We start from the raw sequence: 19,600 nt of genomic DNA on the forward strand, positions 1-19,600 counted from the left end.
AAAAGTCATTTTTTATGGCGAGATTGCGTAATATTTGATATTCCTATATATCAGAAGGTTGAAAGATAGACGATTTAGAAGTAAGTATAATCCCATTCATGAAATATACTTTTTTTCTCATTTAGCGGGGAAATGGCTCAGATGGATAAGCGCTGTAACCTTGCGTACCCGATTCGATTCCGAAAAAATCTTAAAACTGTTAATACATTTTCAGAATGTATTTTTCCAGCTGATACAGAGATTCTATGACGAATTCTTTGGACACAATTCAACAATATCAATATATTCACATGAAATTAAACTACCTAGAGGTATCCTTATCTGTTCATTGACGCTAAATGACTATTGTTTAACAAACAGCATCCGGATTAAGTTTGCAAATCCGGGATTTTTGCAAACTTATTTTTTTTATTTTTCACCCAATGTTTTTTATTTTTGTATTTTTAAAATGTGTTAGGTAATACTAATAAGAGATATTTTTTGTTTCCTGAAATTTAATTTAGAAATATGTTTTTTTGGCATTTAAAGTCAACTTTTCCAATGGGAGTCCCATTGGAAAATGGCCTTCCCATTGGAAAAATGGTTTTTCCAATTGGAAAATCAGCCCAACATTTTTTGTTGGAAAATTCTCCCACATTTTCAAAAAAGGAATTAGTGATTAATAACAATCATTATCATTAATGGTTGTAATGTTATCTAGAAAAAGTGCGTTTATAGTACTTTTTATCATTTTTTGTAAAAAAAAATCCCGTCGACCATTTTTTCCAATTGGATATTTCCCACAATTCAATATGGGAAAAGTCCGGAAATTGGAAAACTCCAATTGGAACATTGTCCCATTGGAATCTTCCAATTGGTAACATTGGCAATGGGCTTAATCCAATTGGAGGTTCTGGCAATAAATTTTAATGGGAAAATATTTCAACTTTCCTAAATCTCTTAAAAGAACACCTATTTATTTATTTAGGAATATATTTGAAGTTTTGTTTTATTGTTTACCTTAGCTACAATAATGAGCGATCAGGGATACTTTTTTTATTATTTTGACATTTCTTATGTATCCCTGTAACGTAGTCTAAAATAATAGACGTGTTATACGGGATTCTTCCAATCCCTAACGTCTAAACGGGAATGTGCAAAAAACGGGGGTGTTTTAAAAATATTGAAATTGTTTTAAGTGAAGTATTTTATGGTTGAAATTGAACATAAAGAGTTAAATTCATATTTTACCATGTAAGTGAAATGTTATTTTGCACTAAACAAGCATTTAATGCATTAAAACAAGTTGTTTACCTTTCCAATAAAACGAAAGTTGACAGACACAAATAACAATTATGCGAAGGGGAACAACTCGATACAATCGTAATAACTCGGCCTCCTCCGACAAAGCTTCGAGATAGACCTTGTTATACACTCGTAACAACTCGGCCATGTCCGAAATGTTCCGAGCGATTTAAAACTGTGCCCTGAAGCCTTGCAGGTGCCCTTCATGTATATATCGTTATGTTTTGACAGAATGAAATGAAGAAAAGCCGTCAAACTCATAATTATAAGTTGGATATTTTTTGTGTGCGTACGGAACTAATATAAAATAACATTATCTGGTAATATTTCTTGTTTTTATGATATTTTATAGATGCTATATGCTTTAACCCGGAATCCTGATCGGAACAACTACCCACTTTTGATACTAAACAATTTGTACGTGAAGGATTTGCCATATCAAAAATCCAAAAAAAAAATCCGTCAACGTACAATTATTTGGACTACCCTGTAACGCTACAACTCTCTACCATTTAATACTGGGCGAAAGAATTTATAGTAATATTATGCATCGATGTTGAATAATAAGGACAAAGTTGTTTAATATATACCCGACAATGATCTAATCTGGATTTAATTTGTCATAAGCGTCGTTATTTTCACAGAAATATATTCTTGGTCACGAATACCGTTAAACATGTACACAGCCAGACAGATTTGTCCCAGATTTACAGATATCAGGATACTTCATAAACAATTGACACCTGTTAGTGTTTTATGATATCTGATTATGTATTTTGGCATAATGACATAAATAAAGATCTGTTTAATAGTAGGCAATAATGTTATCGTAGAAATTTAAATTTTCAACGCAAATAATTTCAAAATTGTGGCCGCGAGGATTCTCTGCGCAAGGACCGTTCGCTACTTTTTGCTGGGATGGTGGACGTCACGAGTCTGCCATAGTAAAACAAAATCGTCAAAAGACGAGTGTACGGCCATTTAGGTGGACTATTGTTTACCTGTGTCCTGACATTGTATCCATCCAATTCCAAGCTAATACTTCTGTGCTGATATCTTAGCGATAAGATTTAAGCATCTTTTAATGAATTTGAATGCAATAAATCATATCAAAAATTACCTGAAGTATTCTTACTCAACCAGTGACACAAATTCCATTTTTTAAATATCTTTACACTAGTTTCATCTCCTCAGACGCCATTTATAATCGATTAAGTTGTGGTTACAAACGACTAAGAACTTATTCATTTTTTCAAAGCTATACTCACTTTTACGCTTGAAAATGTTATTTCGGTTGTCAGTACCTTTAAACAGAAAATGTACCATTTTCTTGATTTTTAATGAAGATGTAATTAATTGATGGAAATCCATATGAAATGTTTTACCTAAGATAATAGTTTATTTCATACACACTGTTCTGCAGGGGAGCAGGACCTTTCAACCCCAAGAGGCTTTTTAACCCTTCTAAAAAAGAACACTTTTCAGTTTTCAACCCTTAGACTTTTAAACCCCTATTTCAAAGACTTTTCAACCCCTACCTGTTTGGACTTTTTAACTCCTATAACAAAGACTTTTCAACCCCTAGTTGAATTATTTTAATAACCATATTAAAGACTTTTTAACTCCTAAACCAAAGACTTTCCAACCCCTATTATTTGGTTTTGAGCTGGTCCAAGCTAAACACCATTAAAAATGCTGCAAGGCATTTTAGAATGTTAACATGCATCATGTGCCAATGCCTTCCTCAAATAGTAATACTAGTATATGTTTTAGAAAAAAATATCGAACTGTACAAACATGTAAGGCTGGTGAATTTTGCAATACAAAATAAACGCTATTGGTAATTAATGCCATGTTGTCACTTTACTACATACCCGGTAGTAGTATATAAGCCAGTCATCCTACAAGATAGCAGTGAAGCAAAAATACACATATGATGATTACTTGTAAATCATCTTGTATATGTGGAAAAAATGAACTTGTTATCTAGCTGATTGTAAAAACACTTTGTCATTCTTAAAGGGACTCGTACCTCATTGGCACCAAATAATCATTTTCCAGGTAATGTGTCTGAAATAATTAGTTAACTCTTTGATACTGAAATTGCAGAACAAAATACAATGAAAGTATGAAAATAAAGTCTTGTTTTAATCAGGGGTGAACCTACGCTTTTTACGTCATGGACAAATAAATAGCATAACCACTCAGCAAAAGGGACTCATACATAATTTATGGATATTTTGATCATGCATACCTTGGAAGCAACACCTTTAATTTCGTATTTAAAACAAATTTGCTAAAGAACCACATTTTACAAACTACGAGCTATAACTTATACAATAAACTCATACCTGGTTTGATGTAGAAATGAGGCACCCAAAATGCCAACAAGTACATATATGCATGCATAAATATTGAAGCAATGGTTAACATCGTCGCTTAAGTATATCCCTCACGCATCAAAATTAATTTTGCAATTGCACTAGTGGCCAGAAGGAGGGGGGGGGGGTGACCCCCCCCCCCCCAACCACAACGTACCGATGTCGTCCAAGTTAACTTTTCGTTTCGAGGCAGGGGATACAGGGTAATCCAGAAGAACTGGAAAAAAGGTTGTGAAATTGCGTAAATTTGTTTATTTTTTGTTTAGTGACACTGTTATTCAAAATCAATACATACACATATATAACAAACATCAATTGTGACTGATAAACCTTTAACGTCATACTAAATAATGCATTTATTGAAAATATTTATTACTGATAACAAGATTGTAACCGTGTTTTTAATAGCAGAAAGCGCAAAAAATATTAAATGATTGGTAAATGCTAAAAGATTTATTGTGGTCTACTATAGTCTCATAAGGTAGAAATACCGTGTGTAATGCTCATTTCTTTCAAATTTAACTCGATATCCTTCATAAGAACCATTGTTTTCGACATTTATTCATTCTTTTAGGAATATTGAAACAACATTCTTAATTGTGGTAAACCTTATCTGGCAGTACTTAAGAGTGCATCTTTGACTTTATTACTCGAGTGAATGCACCTTCAAACCGGTTTAACACCAACATGTCACAGTAATCAATACCATCTGTGTTAAGATGTCGGGAATGTGTTAGACGAATGATTTTGTTTTATGGAGCTTTGAAGAGCGATGAATGGCACTAAAGTGGTGCCAAATGGATATCTCAAACACCCATTGGTAAGTCATTTATTTTTTTCCATTTGATTTTTTGTCTTGATTTTTGAATATATAAACAGTCAATAAGTAGGACATCTCGTAAAGAACGTTCACTTGAAACAGTCCTCTTCTTATCCACACTTCGACAGGGAGTGGGGCTACTCTGCCTAAATAGCCGTCAACGAGTATTTTAAGAAATATCAAAATAATAAAAAATGGTGTCCCAGTGGTTGCACCAGTCAATTGTAACCATGTCCCCCCCCCCCCCCATAGTCCACCTAAATGACCGTCAATGGGTCTTTTGACGATTTTAAGACTATGGCAGTTACAGGGATACACATGAAATGTCAAAATAATAAAAAAAGTATCCCTAATCGCTTATTATTGTAGCTCCCCCCCCCCCCCCCCCCCCCCCCAGTCTAAATTTATAGACGTGTAATACATTCTTCCAATCCTTACTGGTTGACGGTACATTTCCTAACAGGGCACAAATCCTGAACACCGGCTAAAACACGCGTTTGTTTACCGTGATCGATTACTTCGATGATCTAGATCAATACAGAGGCTTGCCTTGGTCACACTTGCGAAGTTTCATCTTGTTTTGTTAAGCATTTTTCTAAAAAATGCCATTTATTTATTATAGCATACTTTTTAATTATAATTGTATGACCATGTATTTTCGCTTTTCAAGTGTTCGGTATTTGTGCCCTCCATAGCGTATTTTGAAGGGTGATTTACTATCCATAAAATTGAACGATTTTCGACATAATATTGACGAGATCGTGAATCTGTACTTTGACAGCTGTTTTCACATGAACCAAAGATGTTTCATACGAAAGTTTAACTTACGACAACATAAACTCTCCAAGATAATTGTAAAAAACATCAGAAAGTGTTCGGATTTGTGACCTTAGCCAGTAACTTCTTAACGGGCTTGTGCAAAAACCGGGGGTGTTTTGAAAAATATTGAAATTGTATTAAGTGAAGTATTTTATGGTTTAAATTGATCATAAAGGTTTATATTCATACTTTACCATGTAAGTGAAAAGTTATTTTGCATTAAAACACATTATTTACCTTTCCAATAAAACAAAAGTTGACTGACACAGACAACAATTATGCCAAGCGGAACAACTTGACCCAATCGTAATAACTCGGCCACCACTGACAAGCTTCTAGATAGACCTCGTAAATACAATCGTAACAACTCAGCCATGGCCGAAATGTTCCAATTGTTTAAAAATTATGCCCTGAAGCCTTGCAGGTGCCCTTCATGTATATATCGCTATGTTTTGACAGCAAGAAATGAAAAATAAACGTCAAACTCATAATTATTCATAGGATATGACATTTTTATGTATGGAACTGATATAAAATTACATAATCTGGTAATATTTCTTGTTTTATGATATTTTTGAGATGTTAAATGCTTTAACCCAGAATCCCGATCGGAATAACTACCCACTTTTGATACTAAACAATTTGTATGTGAAGGATTTGCCATATCAAAAAAGATACAAAAATCCGTAAACGTACAATTCTTTGGTCTACTAAGATTTAGCTTGTGAATGTCATTTTACAGCGAAATCAACAAGTTAAAAAAATACTCATGACCTGTTCCTTATCAATATGAAATATCTTTAAACTTTTAGGAACATTATGCAAAAAAAAAAAACAGTATGTTTTACCTTCGGTATAAGAAAATAACTATTTTCTAATAAAACTACTGTTGAAAAATGTAAGCTAATGAAATGGAAAATAAATAGATGCTTCCAAACATGCCATATTATCTTGAGACCATTCAGGGGGATTAATGTTCAAAAGTCTGAAAATTCAGGGGGATTTTGGTAGTATTCAGGGTTTTTTTTTAGCAGGTCTAATTTGACAAAATTTCAGAGTATTTTAAGACGCAAGTACAAAAAAACAAATTGCCATAATTTTGAAAGACTCCCGAGGGGATTATGTCCAGAATTTAAGGGGATTTGGGTCACATACCAGAGAATTTTCATCATCGCCATGTAGCATTACGGGCATGACACACGTGCCAATTTACCTTGTCTACCCCTTTTTCCAGCACTTCATCTATATTTTAATGAGACACAGCCATATTGCATAATACAAAAGCACTCACTTGCAAAATAGAATACTTCACAGTAAAAAAAAATGTTTCAGAGACAATTTAATGGGCTTACCTTCCTCTAAAATTGGATACAAAATCTGCTCATTATGATCATAAATGATGACTTTCAGACTAATAGAGAGAATGGAATGATTTATCAATATTTTTCATTTCAATTCCCAAATAGTCAGATTTGTTTGCTTCTGATAAAAAGCAAATGCATAATTTATTGTTTAAGTTCATAAACATATCATCTTTTGGCATTCATCAAAAAATAAAAAACATCACCACCATAATAATAAAATAAATAAAAGTCATTTCATCCGAATTTTCTACTTTCAGTTTCTCTTCTGGAAGTTCTGTTATTTTCCGATATTTGAGATGAAGGTCATGTCATGTATGTAAACATATTAGTGGGTCATAACAAAGAACAGCATTGTCTATTAGTTATTTTAATCCTTTTCTTTACCAAATAATGTACTGTCACCTTTAAATCATAAATCATTTTGATGACAATGACACATGTTTAAACACTTTAATTTGTTACATCCTCTCTGATTGGATAAAACCTATAGTTTTAACCAATGAAAATCGTCCTTTTATCTGACCAGTCTAATTGACATTTCTTATGCAAATTCTGACAGTTTCAATCAAAACAATGCATGAAATGTGCCCTGCTGACTTATTAAGTGTCACCCAATTGGTGTTGTTAAAACACACCATCAGTTGATAGTCCAATTAAGACAAGAAGGGCATTATAACTGCAAACAGGCATATATAATTAAACCCTGTGATAATTTTGCATAATTTTAAACACACTTTTTTTAATTTCGGGGAATTTTCATCCCCCTCCGGGAGACCGGGGGATGGGTCGAAATTCCGGGGGATTTTTCCCCCTCCGGGGGATATGGCATGTATGTCAGCTTCTGGGTTGCTTTGAAGTTGAACTGCTCACATGAACCCACAAAAGATGTGTAGGTATGTGCTTAACAATAAAGGATAAAACATTAAAATGAAGCATTTCAAGTGTAGGTTTTCATTAGGGTAGTGCTACCTTAAACACACACTTTACAATTATTTTTTTCTCTTTTTTAATCTATTTTCTTTAACCAATGGACTATACAAACAGTAGGGTCAGTCCCAGTATACAGGACAATTATTCAATAAAATGTTTATCCTTTTGATATCATAATTGGTAAAAAAATATCAAAATGTAAAGAAAAAATAACAGAGACCGGGTTCAAACTGTGGTCGCCAAAATTGCAGTCCAGTGTTGTATCTACTGCTATGAAAGTTTACATTTGTTTATTTGATTTAATATATACCTAGCTTGGTAACATTAAGTGATAACATCGACTAGCCAATCACACATAAAAATTAATTATACTAGGTATACCCACCTAGTAATCTTTTTTAATGGAAAAAAAATGTGAAAAATCAATTAATTGTAAACTATGTGGTACTTCAGTTAGTTAGTTTCAATGCATTGTACACATTGATACCAAATTCATGTCAGTTTTCGACAATTTTCTCTTCTTTCGCTATTTCATCATACGGTGTATAGCCCCTGAATAAAGTTTCACTCTGTTTCATTGAGTATATTTCTTAAAAATCCTTTCTTTGTTCTAATCTGCTAAAAGGTCAAAAAGGTCACAGTCATGTGAGCATCTTTGAGGCCTCTCAGTTATTATAACCAATGCACCAGTCAATTGTAATGGTTACTAACCACGCACACCCCCCGGTCTGGGGGTATACTGGGAATAGTCGGGAAATGGGCCGTGTTTTTACTTTCTATGTGGCCACGCAGGGCCGGGTGACCGCAGTGGTTTTGTCTTTGAGCCAAATTTAGCTGAGATTGGGCCTTATATAGAGTCTCTGGTGTGCAGGGGCATTTGGCCGGGGTTTTACCATCAGTTCGTTCCCGCAGGGGAGGGGATTAGACCCAGGGTTGGCTGGAACGAAAGTCAAAGTCCCCGCTATTCCCTGGACCTGGGGGCGCCAGGGTTACAATTGACTGGTGCACAACATATAAGATATTTATAAAATAAATAAAAGTACAGTTAATCAATAAATTTTAATGTGGTAAATTAACAAAGAATTAGATAGATGCTTTATGCAAAATCTCACAAAGATGTAAAAAAATACAAAGGATTTCAGGTTTGCTAATTTGTAAAAATATTTCATGGAATCATGGTAAATTGTTATATTATATGTCCAATGACAGCCCATATATTTTCTAACTACTTGAACCTTTCTTGTTATAATTCTTATTATTTTTTGTTTTAGTTGATGTGTGATGCTGATAATACAGAGACAGCTAGAGTGACAGAGTTTGATGAATAAACTTAAATTAAAAAACAGTGAGTACAATAATCTATTTTAACATGTCTTGTGTGTAAAGTGTGATTCCGAAGCAGTAAATATATATATATATGTATCTTTAAGTTTTGAATCACAAATTTAGATCAAAGATCTATTATCACACAAAACTTAAAGGATATATATGAAAAGTCATGTGAATTGTGCAAGTCATATAAATAAAATTTATATTGATCAAGTCAAGCCATGCCATGTAAAAAAAACTGACATCATATCAAAGATTGTATGAATCATTCTCAGAGCTATTGAAAATATTTAATTGGTTGTAAGCGGACCATGCACGGTAATTTTGAGTAACCCCACCAGCCAATACAATATGGCTAAAAAGGCTTTGATAATATTTTTTATCTAATGTTTATCTTTCCTAAAATATTTATATTTATAAATCTATTTACCAGTATAAATCTGTATTTATTTATTTATTAATGCATTTATTTGCTTACTAATATATACAATACACTTATCGTTGTATATTGTCTAGCTAATACATGTATACAAATATGCATAATATGCATAATTATGGGGGGGGGGGGGTCATAATTACATATGGTGTACTGTCATGTTCTTACGAAGATATGATTTTGACTAAAATCCTTACTGAAAAGGCAGTGCAGACTGGCCTGTTTAAATAATTAATTAAATCTTAATGGGTTTAAATGTATTTTATTTTATTTTTAAAGATATTTTAGAGTTTAAAAGGAAGAGAGTCTTAAGTTTTAAAGACTAAATAATTATATAGTCAGGATAAAAAATAATTATTTTTCAAAATCAAGTTCAAATAATTTTCCATTATTTGGCAAATGGAAAAAAGCTAAATATATATTAAGAATGTTTTACTCGATAGAAAGTAGGCCCAGTATCTTTTGCATTGCAACACTAAGAAAGTAAATATTTATTTTTTGTCTTTTACCAATTCCATCAAAGTCTGTGAGTGGCTCATGATGCTTAGGCCTGCCAATTTAATGGTTTTCGAAATCATAAATTGAGACAACTTATAACTTTTGTATAAAATCTTCAAAGCTTTCAATAACTTAACATGTCATCCACCTTATTGTCTCAATTTAAAAATAGTTTTCACTCAACAACTTACTTATTAATCAGGATAATAATTTGATAATGACTATCACTATCATTCTGTAAGATAATGTACTGGTACATAAATTTAATCCCCAATATATCAGATGAGTGTGATAGTATATGCTCTTAATAGTTGTAGCCCGGAATTATACGTAGGAAACAATAGAGTCATTGGACTGTTACACGAATTTCAATAGCTCGAAATTAGCCTTTTATTTGTACCAGCATGGGAAAACCCTGTTATGTTAATACATATAGCCCGGAAGTAACAAATAAAAGGTGAATTTCTAGCTATTGAAATTCATGTAACAGTCCAATGACTCTATTGTTTCCGAAGTAATGTGTGTATATTACAACGGTTTAATTTTGTTTGTACCGGAGGATTAGGTCGGAAAAACTAGAATAGCTATAATTCCGGGCTACAACTATTCCGGGCTATATGTATTAATATATATATATATATATATATAAATATATATATATATAAATGCACGAAATCAATGTGGGATTTTCATTAAGTTTTGGTTAAACCATCTTTGTAACAAATTACAGTTACTTCCAAATTACATCTTATTCTTCATAATACAAACTGGAGGACAGTTCTTTTTATTTGGTAATGTTAAGAGACTTGAAGACAAAAAAAAATGTTTAAATTCAGAAAACCTTACACAAAGTAGAAACCTTCTATTAATGTCATTATCTTGAAAAAATGAACATGCCTTTTAGCAATTGTATCAATCTGTGAAAATCTACATTTTGCCTTCGACATGTTATACAATTTAAGGATATTTACATGGAAATTAAGTTCAATTCTAAATTGACAGTCATGTATTTCTTCCAAAATTTTCATAGTATAAGGAACATGAATTTTTTATGAATTTAAGTGCATAACTGCAGATAATGATCATTATCTTAAATCAATTACAAGCCAATTCATAGTCATGCATATAGCCGCCTTTTCAAAATATGATAGTGATTGTCTCAAATGACCAGTCTTTCTCTGTGGGGGGTGGGGGCTGTCAGTCATAAGGAAACTTTTTTGAAAAGGCATATTCATTCAGCCAATCAGATGTCAGGTTCAGTGAAAGGGGCGATGCCAGGTCAAGTAAAAGGGGTGGAGCTAAAATAAATACTGACATTCAATGAAGATAGATCCCCCTTTGGCCTCACAAATATGTTTCAGTCACACTAGGGGGTGTGACAGGGTCAAGCCATAATGGAGCCATAGGCAAGCAGACTTTTATTAACCCAACAACAACAACAACAGGTGTAATTCTTACCAACTGAGGAAAAAACTTTAGAGGTTTTATTATTGCTCATTTTCTTATACAAATTAAATATCTAACAATGACAAATATAAAATATGATCATTCAAGCATAATATTGACACCAAACATGACACATCTTGCAAATGGTTTTGAATAAAATTCCTACACTTTTTATAATGATAATACATGGGACCAATATCAAAACCATTATCCTGTTAAATAGGACAATGGATTCGATATTGGTAATTCGCAGACAATACAATGTAATTAAGTAAAAAAATACACAGTATGCACATGCACACTGGCTTCAAAGAAAAATTGTTGCTTAGGCCAAAAAAAAGTATTCATAGTTTCCAGTTAAATATCAAAAAAGGTAGGCATACGGTAACTGTTGTTTTTTTTAGGACCATGTTTCTTTGGCAAACTGACCTATATCAGGGAATTATTAAGGTCTTTACTAAAAAAGCACATATTGATCAAAACACCAAAAACAAAAAAGGATCAGAAGGATAAAAATAGGGTCAGTTGGGCGGAAACAAAGATTTTTGAATCCTTATTTTGTCAATGATGTCATGTCAGTGATCAAAATGATAACACAATTTAAGCCCTGCATTCTGGAATGTGGGGCTAAATTCTTGATTGTGTTATAGTAGGGCCAAAAATAAAATGATTTGGTTAGGGTTACATCCTTTTTAAAAACAGAAAGAGTAAAAAGTATAAAGGATTACATTTTTAAAATACATAATATATATGCGTTTTCACTTTAAAATACATGCATTGTTACAGTCTTGTTTTCAGTAAGTAACTTTTCCTTAAATGCATTCTTTGGAAAGTAATTTAAGGTTTATTATTCAAAATATATGTTAGTCAACTTGTGTATGTATTGATTTCCAACTTTTTTATTTTTTGTTTAAACTTTATGTATTAGAATTTTTTTGTGTAAATACCTGCTTATGTGATAAAAGACTGCTGACTAAAGATTATATTTCAGATTTTGATATTTCCATTCCAAATTTAATGTTTTACAGCTTAAACTGCTACTAACAGTTTAAGAAAAATGCATAAAACATCAATTTTGGATGGAAGTATGAAAAGCTGCAATCTGATATTTTGTCAGCAGTCTTTTATCGCTGGTTTGGAGATATTTACGCAAAAATTCGCTTGTTCGAAGACAAAAATTTTAAAAAAAGTTGTCAAAACGTTCAATCTGTGAGGTTGCAGCTTTAATATAAGACTAACGTAAATATTAAAAACAAATGAGGCCCCTTTAATATTAACATGTCAATATCAAAAAGAAAAATGAAAACTATGAGAAAGTGTTTTTATAATTAAAAATAAATTGCTTAAAGCAAATATCTGAAATTAATAATTGTCATGCAAAGCAGCCTGTAATGAATATGAATATTAGATTTTGGCCTTGAACACCTTTTTAAGAAGAGTGTTTTGAAGTAAGGATTATCATAATGCTGAACTTAATATTGTACTGTAGCTTTGTAGCAAATCCTTATGATTAAAGTCACTGTGTCTTCCTTATGCTGTGATAAAGATCTCCATAGTAACAATTCTAAACCTAATAAATTAAGTGAAAAAGGGTGTTAATTGGGGGTAATAAAACACATCTTGATAATGGCCAATTAGTTTTAATCTTTCAAGTGTTGGTAGGATGGGAGGGGGGTCTTAACTTTTTGAACTGCCAATATTTTCCTGGTTATTTTGTCCACCATGTCAAAATGATCTGGGTTGTTTTGTCAACCCTGTCTAAATGGGTTGGACGTGTTTTGTCCCCTTAGTCAAAAATGACATGGGATGTTTTGTCCTACATTTTTATAAAGGAGTTCAGAATAAATAACACATTAGTTTTCGTGCTTATGTAAAATAAATGCAAATGACTTTCATTATAAGTTTAAAAAATACTCTTAACGCTGCATTCTCACAGATTTACCATTTTTACAACTTTTTTATTTTTGTCTTGGAAAGAGCAAATTTTTGCGTAAATATCTGCAACCCATTGATGTAAGATTGTTGATAAAAAAACAGATCTTAGATTTTCATATTTTCGAAAATGTTAGAGCTTAAAACCTTACTAACGGTTTAAGAAAAATGCATAAAACATCAATTTATGAACTTAAATATAAAAATCCGCGATCTAATTTTTTGTCAGCAGTCTTATTAACTGGTTTCCATGGATTGTAGCAAAAATTGGCTTGTTCCAAGACAAAAATTAAAAAGTTGTCGAAATGTTTAATCTGTGATAGTGCAGCTTTAATTATGGTAGCTTTTCAGTCATTTGCCTATATATGTCTATTTGATTCAGTAAATACTTCATAATATTAAAGCTAGGCTTATTAGGATATGCTTATTTTTCATTGGGTTCTATTTTTAGCACATAACAGCTTCATTACAAGAATATATTAATTATTATTAAAGCTGCATGCACTCTCACAAATTTACCGTTTTTAAAACTTTTTTATTTTTTTTGTCTTGGAAAGAGCAAATTTTTGGGTTTAATAGTATCTGCAAACCAATGATAAAAGACTGCTGACATAGATCATATCGCAGATTTGCATATTTTCGTTTGAAAGCCAATGTTTTGTGGGTTAAACTATTACTAACAGTTAAAGAAAAATGCATGATCTAATTTTTTGTCAGCAGTTTTATATCACTGGTTTTCATGGATTCTTGAAAAAAAAATACTTCCCTGTTGGCCAATTGAGAACAAAATCAAGAGGTTTTGGGTTTTGCTGTTTATATGTTCTGGAATTTTTCAAAAGCATTTATTGATAGGACTTATGAATTTTATGTACAGCATTCTGTATATTGTCAAGTGTCCTTTTTTTTAAATTATATACAACATGTATAAATTTAATGTTTCAGGAAATAACCACCATCTCTCTCAGAGGTCATCTTTCTCATTATTGTGGGGAAACCTCAAAGGGCATCAGGAAAACCTTCATCAACCTCTTTGTGCCCAGTGGCTTGTGCAACAGTGTTTCAGAAGTATAAATACCTTTTTAATTTGTGTATATCATTTGTATAATGACTTGTTTTTATATATTAAATATATATATATGATTTATTATATATATATAGATGGTTAATCTTATGACTTCCTGATAGTATTTAAGTTGTGAAATATTAAATAATCTAATCATAAAAAATGCTTGGAAATGACAATAAAAAAAAGATATTTGTCGAATAGGAAGTTTCACCTGTCCTGTTTATATTACAAATCATTTTAAATCAGACAGAAAATTCAATATACTTGTTGTATCTCACTGTTTATTTGTCTTCACATTTTGTATTGTCACATCAAGCCTGTTTGAACATCCTAGAGAAGATAAGTGTATAGAAGTGGATATGATATAATAAATATGCATATAAATGTGCTTGGGATTATTTTCAGATTATCATTAAAATGGGGATAATGGATGACTGGCCACACATATGGGGCTATGGACAAGCTTCAGAGCAGGCTGCCAGGTGGTGGTGTTAGTAGTTTATACTCCGGGTCCCGGCGTGAGCACATTGAAGGGTCCCAGAGTGACAGTTCAACCACCGCACGCCTATCCTGGGCAGAACCAGTACTAGGTGCCTTCACCTCTGCAAGGAACTGACAGCTTCTGTACATGCCAGGTGCAGTGGTACAGTGCGAATGGTCGTAGATAGGATTTCATAACCAATCACAACAGAGGTGACCTGGTCCGCCCGGGAATCGAACCCGGGATGTCCAATTCAGAGTCCAACGCTCTACCGATTGAGCTGACCGGGCGGACATATTAGCTACATTAGATGACAAGCCATCTATGCTGGACATTCTTCACAATAAAATGTGATGTCACAGGAGCTGTCTATCTCAACAGCTCACACTGTCCGTATTTGACTAAAGGAATGAATGAAGTCACTGCAGAAGTTAGATTGAGGAATGTCCATGTCACTACAAATCATTTGGAAGGAGTTGGATAAAAAAAGTGTGGCCTATGTATTGAAACAGGTCCGATTTCCAGTTACGGACAGTCTTGATTTGTCTGATTACATTTTTGACCAACATGATGGTCTAAAAGAACACTTACTGGTAACTGGTAAAATCATGGCCCAGTTGTTCCAAGAGGCAGGCGAGTGGGAAGTTTCTAGACTCCATTTCTTTATGGGTTGATCTGAGGTTCCAGTTCAGTTAAAGTACTGATAGAACACCAAGTGTTTGCCATAATACAGCAACATTTGATTTGTAACTATGTATTTGTTTGAATTGTTGAAACAGTACTGTTTACTAAATAATGTGTATGTATATGAAGAATAATATTATAAATAATTTGTAAGAACCTGATATTAAGTAAAATGTTGATAAGTCTAAATATGTATCTGCGAATCATTTTTGTATATCTGTAAAGATTACATTGCCTATATTCCTCAATTTATATTTTTCTTTTAGCCAGTCAATAACTTTTCTTAAGTTCGATCTTCAAAATTGTCGGGACAGGGATTATAGCCCTTAATTAACCCAAATATGTAACATTCAATGCAAAATTTCTAATTGGCTGCATTTAGGCAGTTCAGATGCAGGAACAAACATCACTTGGGTCCTTAATAATAGCTTTCCATCTGACATTGAAGATCCAATAAAAGGAATTTGTCATGTGACTGTTTATTAACTCTCAATTTATTGAAAGTGAAATTACTTACATGATTTGTAAGAACTAAATTATAATGATATCAAATGATTGTTTAAATTAAATAAAATAGATGATTACATACATGAACTATTTTTATTTCTTGTTTGTCAATATGAAGAGTAATGCAATGGCTTTTGAATTTCATAAAAAAGGATGGAAAAATGTATGTTTATTGTTTAAGCAATTAATTAAGTAATAAAAGTTGTTGTTTTTTCTTTTTTTCAAATTATGCTATCTTATAATACAGATCGTTATTTGTTTAATTTTGGTACAAATGAAGTATATAAGGTATGTCTAATGTTACAAATAGCAAAAATTCAAATGCAAATCATGGTGACTTGACTAAATGTGAATGCTAATTGAATTTAAATAGTTAATAAATAATAATGTTCATTTGAAACAATTGAGAGTATAAGTTTGGTTTGTGTATGCCATATATTCCCAGGGGGGGGAATGAAAAAATGAAAAGTATATTACTATGCGCAGTGCTATAATAATTAATAAGTAAATGTTTTTAGCTCACCTGTCACATAGTGACAAGGTGAGCTTTTGTGATCACAATTTGTCCGGCGTCCGTCTGTCGTCCGTCCGTCCGTAAACTTTTACTCTAAACGACATCTCCTCATAAACCGCTTAGCCAATTTCTTCCAAACTTTACAGGAATGTTCCTTGGGTGGTCCCCTTTGAAAATTGTTCAAAGAATTGAATTCCATGCAGAACTCTGGTTGCCATGGCAACGGAAAGGAAAAACTTTTAAAAATCTTATTTTTCAAAACCACAAGGCCTAGAGCCTTAATATTTGGTATATAGCATCATCTAGTGGTCCTCTACCAAAATTGTTAAAACTATCCTCCTGGGGTCAAAAATGGCCCTGCCCCGGGGGTCACTTGTTTTACATAGACTTATATAGGGAAAATCTTCTTCTCAAAAACCACAAGGCCTAGAACCTTGAAAATTGGTATGTGTCATCATGTAGTGGTCCTCTACAAAATTTGTTCATATTATTCTCCTGGGGTCAAAAATGGCCCCGCCCCAGGGGTCACTAGTTTCATTACATAGTGTTATATAGTAAATCTTTAAAAATCTTCTCCGAAACTGTAAGGCCCAGGGCTTAGATATTTGGTATACAGCATCATCTAGTGGACCTCTACCAGATTTGTTCAAATTATTGCCACAGGGTCAAAATTGACCCCGCCTAGGGGGTCCTTGTTTTTACGTAGTGTTATATAGTAAATCTTTAAAAATATTCTTCTCCATAACCGTAAGGCCAGGAGATTAGATATTTGGTATACAACATCATCTTGTGGACCTCTATCAAAGTTGTTCAAATTATTGCCACAGGGTCAAAATTGGCCCCGCCCTGAAAGTTATTTGTTTTTATATAGTCTTATATAATAAAACTTTAAAAATCCTCTTCTCCAAAATATAAGACCTAGAGCTTTCATATTTGGTATATAGTGTTACCTAGTGGACCTACACCAAAGGTATTCAAATTATTGTCCCGGGGTCAAATTGGCCTTGCTCAGGGGTCATTTGTTTTTACATTGTCTTGTCACTGAACATCTTTTCCTCTGAAAGTAAAGGTCAGAATGACTCCATACTTGATATGTAGCATCCTTACATGGTCCTTTCTCAACTTTGTTCAAATGGTTTTGTTTGGCCCCTCTTAGGGGTCACCAGAGCAAAAAATAGAAAAAACCTTTAAACAACTTGATCTTATTAACTGCTTGATGGATCTTCAAGTTTGAAGCATCCTAGCATGGGCCTCTGTCAGGTCTTTTCAAATAATTTTGTTTGGCCCCTTTTAAGGGCCACCAGAGCTAAAATTAGTTAAAAAAAACTTAACATTTTCTTCGCATGAACCCCTTGATAGATCTTCAGCAAATTTGGTTTGAAGTGTCCTTGCATGGACCTCTCTTAAATTTGTTCACATAATTTTGTTTGGCCCGGTTGCCATGGCAACCTAAAGGAAAATGTCAACAATTGGTTATAATCATCTTCTTCTCCTAAACCGCTTTGACAATTTTGATGAAACTTCATAGGAATGATCCTTGGTTGGTGCTTTTTCAAAATTGTTCAAAGAAATTAATTCCATTTAGAACTCTGGTTGACATGGCAACCTAAAGGAAAAGTGTCAACAATTGGTTACAATCATCTTCTCCTAAACCGCTTGGACAATTTTGATGAAACTTCATAGGAATGATCCTTGGTTGGTGCTTTTTCAAAATTGTTAAAAAAAATTAATTCCTTGCAGAACTCTGGTTGCCATGGCAACCTGAAGGAAATTATAGGCTGTCGTGTCCGCGCTGTGACTTTCTCTTATATGGACAGATTTTAAAATGAAAATGCCATATGTTTTCAACATACCAAGACAATGTGTCGTGTGCAAGACCCATGTCCCTACCTCTAAGGTGAAAGATACACTAAGTGTTTATTCACAATGGAATGCTGAATATGAGGACATAAAGAGTGTTGGCTGTCATTTAGTATGATTGTTTTTTTTTTGCTCAGAGGCAATTTAATATAACTTGCAATATGTATTTGACACATACAGACAAGATAAACTTTTTATACGCCCGTAGGGTCGTATTATGTTATGGCCTCCATCGTCTGTCCGTCTGTCTGTCCGTCTGTCCATCCGTTAGCAATTCCGTGTCCGGGCCATAACTTGGTAACTAATAAAGCGATTTTCAAATAACTTTATATAAATCATCACTACATTAAAAGGATGTGTCGCGCGCAATTTCCAGGTCCATACCTTAAAGACTAGAATCACCATGGGGGTGCGTTAGCAATTCCGTGTCCGGGCCACAACTTTGTCACTAATAAAGTCATTTTCAAATAACTTTATACAAAGTATCATTACATTAAAAGGATGTGTCGCGCGCAATTTCCAGGTCCATACCTCAAACACTAGAATCACCATGGGGGGGGGGGGGCGTTAGCAATTCTGTGTCCGGCCACATCTTTGTTACTAATAAAGTGATTTTCAAATAACTTTATACAAATCATCACTACATTAAAAGGATGTGTCACATGCAATTTCCAGGTCCAAACCTCAAAGTCTAGAATCACCCTGGGGGGGACGTTAGCAATTCCATGTCCAGGCCATAACTCAAAGACTAGAATCACCAATGGGGGGCGTTAGCAATTCTGTGTCCTGGCCACATCTTTGTTACTCGTCTGTTAGCAATTCCGTGTCCAAAAGGATGTGTCACGCGCAATTACCAGGTCCATACCTCAAAGACTAGAATCACCATGGGGGGGCGTTAGCAATTCTGTTTCCGGGCCACATCTTTGTTACTCGTCCGTTAGCAATTCCGTGTCTGGGCCATAACTTGGTAACTAATAAAGCGATTTTCAAATAGCTTTATACAAATCATCACTACCTTAAAAGGATGTGTCGCGCGCAATTTCCAGGTCCATACCTCAAAGACTAGAATCACCATGGGGGGGGGGGGCTTTAGCAATTCTGTGTCTGGGCCACATCTTTGTTACTAATAAAGTGATTTTCAAATAACTTTATACAAATCATCACTACATTAAAAGGATGTCACATGCAATTTCCAGGTCCATACCTCAAAGTCTAGAATCACCATGGGGGGGACGTTAGCAATTCCATG

General features: G+C 33.5%; 1 protein-coding gene and 1 long non-coding RNA gene across 2 annotated transcripts in view; one reads left to right on the forward strand and one right to left on the reverse strand.

Moving 5' to 3' along the window:
* LOC128226198 (uncharacterized) overlaps nt 1-19,600 on the reverse strand; it is a 53,538-nt gene that overhangs the window by 26,662 nt on the left and 7,276 nt on the right. The gene's annotated exons all lie outside the window — the stretch shown is intronic.
* On the forward strand, nt 4,381-16,116 carry LOC128228178 (uncharacterized). The gene is made up of 4 exons (XR_008259895.1): nt 4,381-4,485; nt 8,870-8,943; nt 14,182-14,304; nt 14,711-16,116. It is a non-coding gene; the product is annotated as an uncharacterized LOC128228178 (long non-coding RNA).

This window comes from Mya arenaria, chromosome 3, assembly GCF_026914265.1.
Source record: "Mya arenaria isolate MELC-2E11 chromosome 3, ASM2691426v1".
NCBI lineage: Eukaryota > Metazoa > Mollusca > Bivalvia > Myida > Myidae > Mya > Mya arenaria.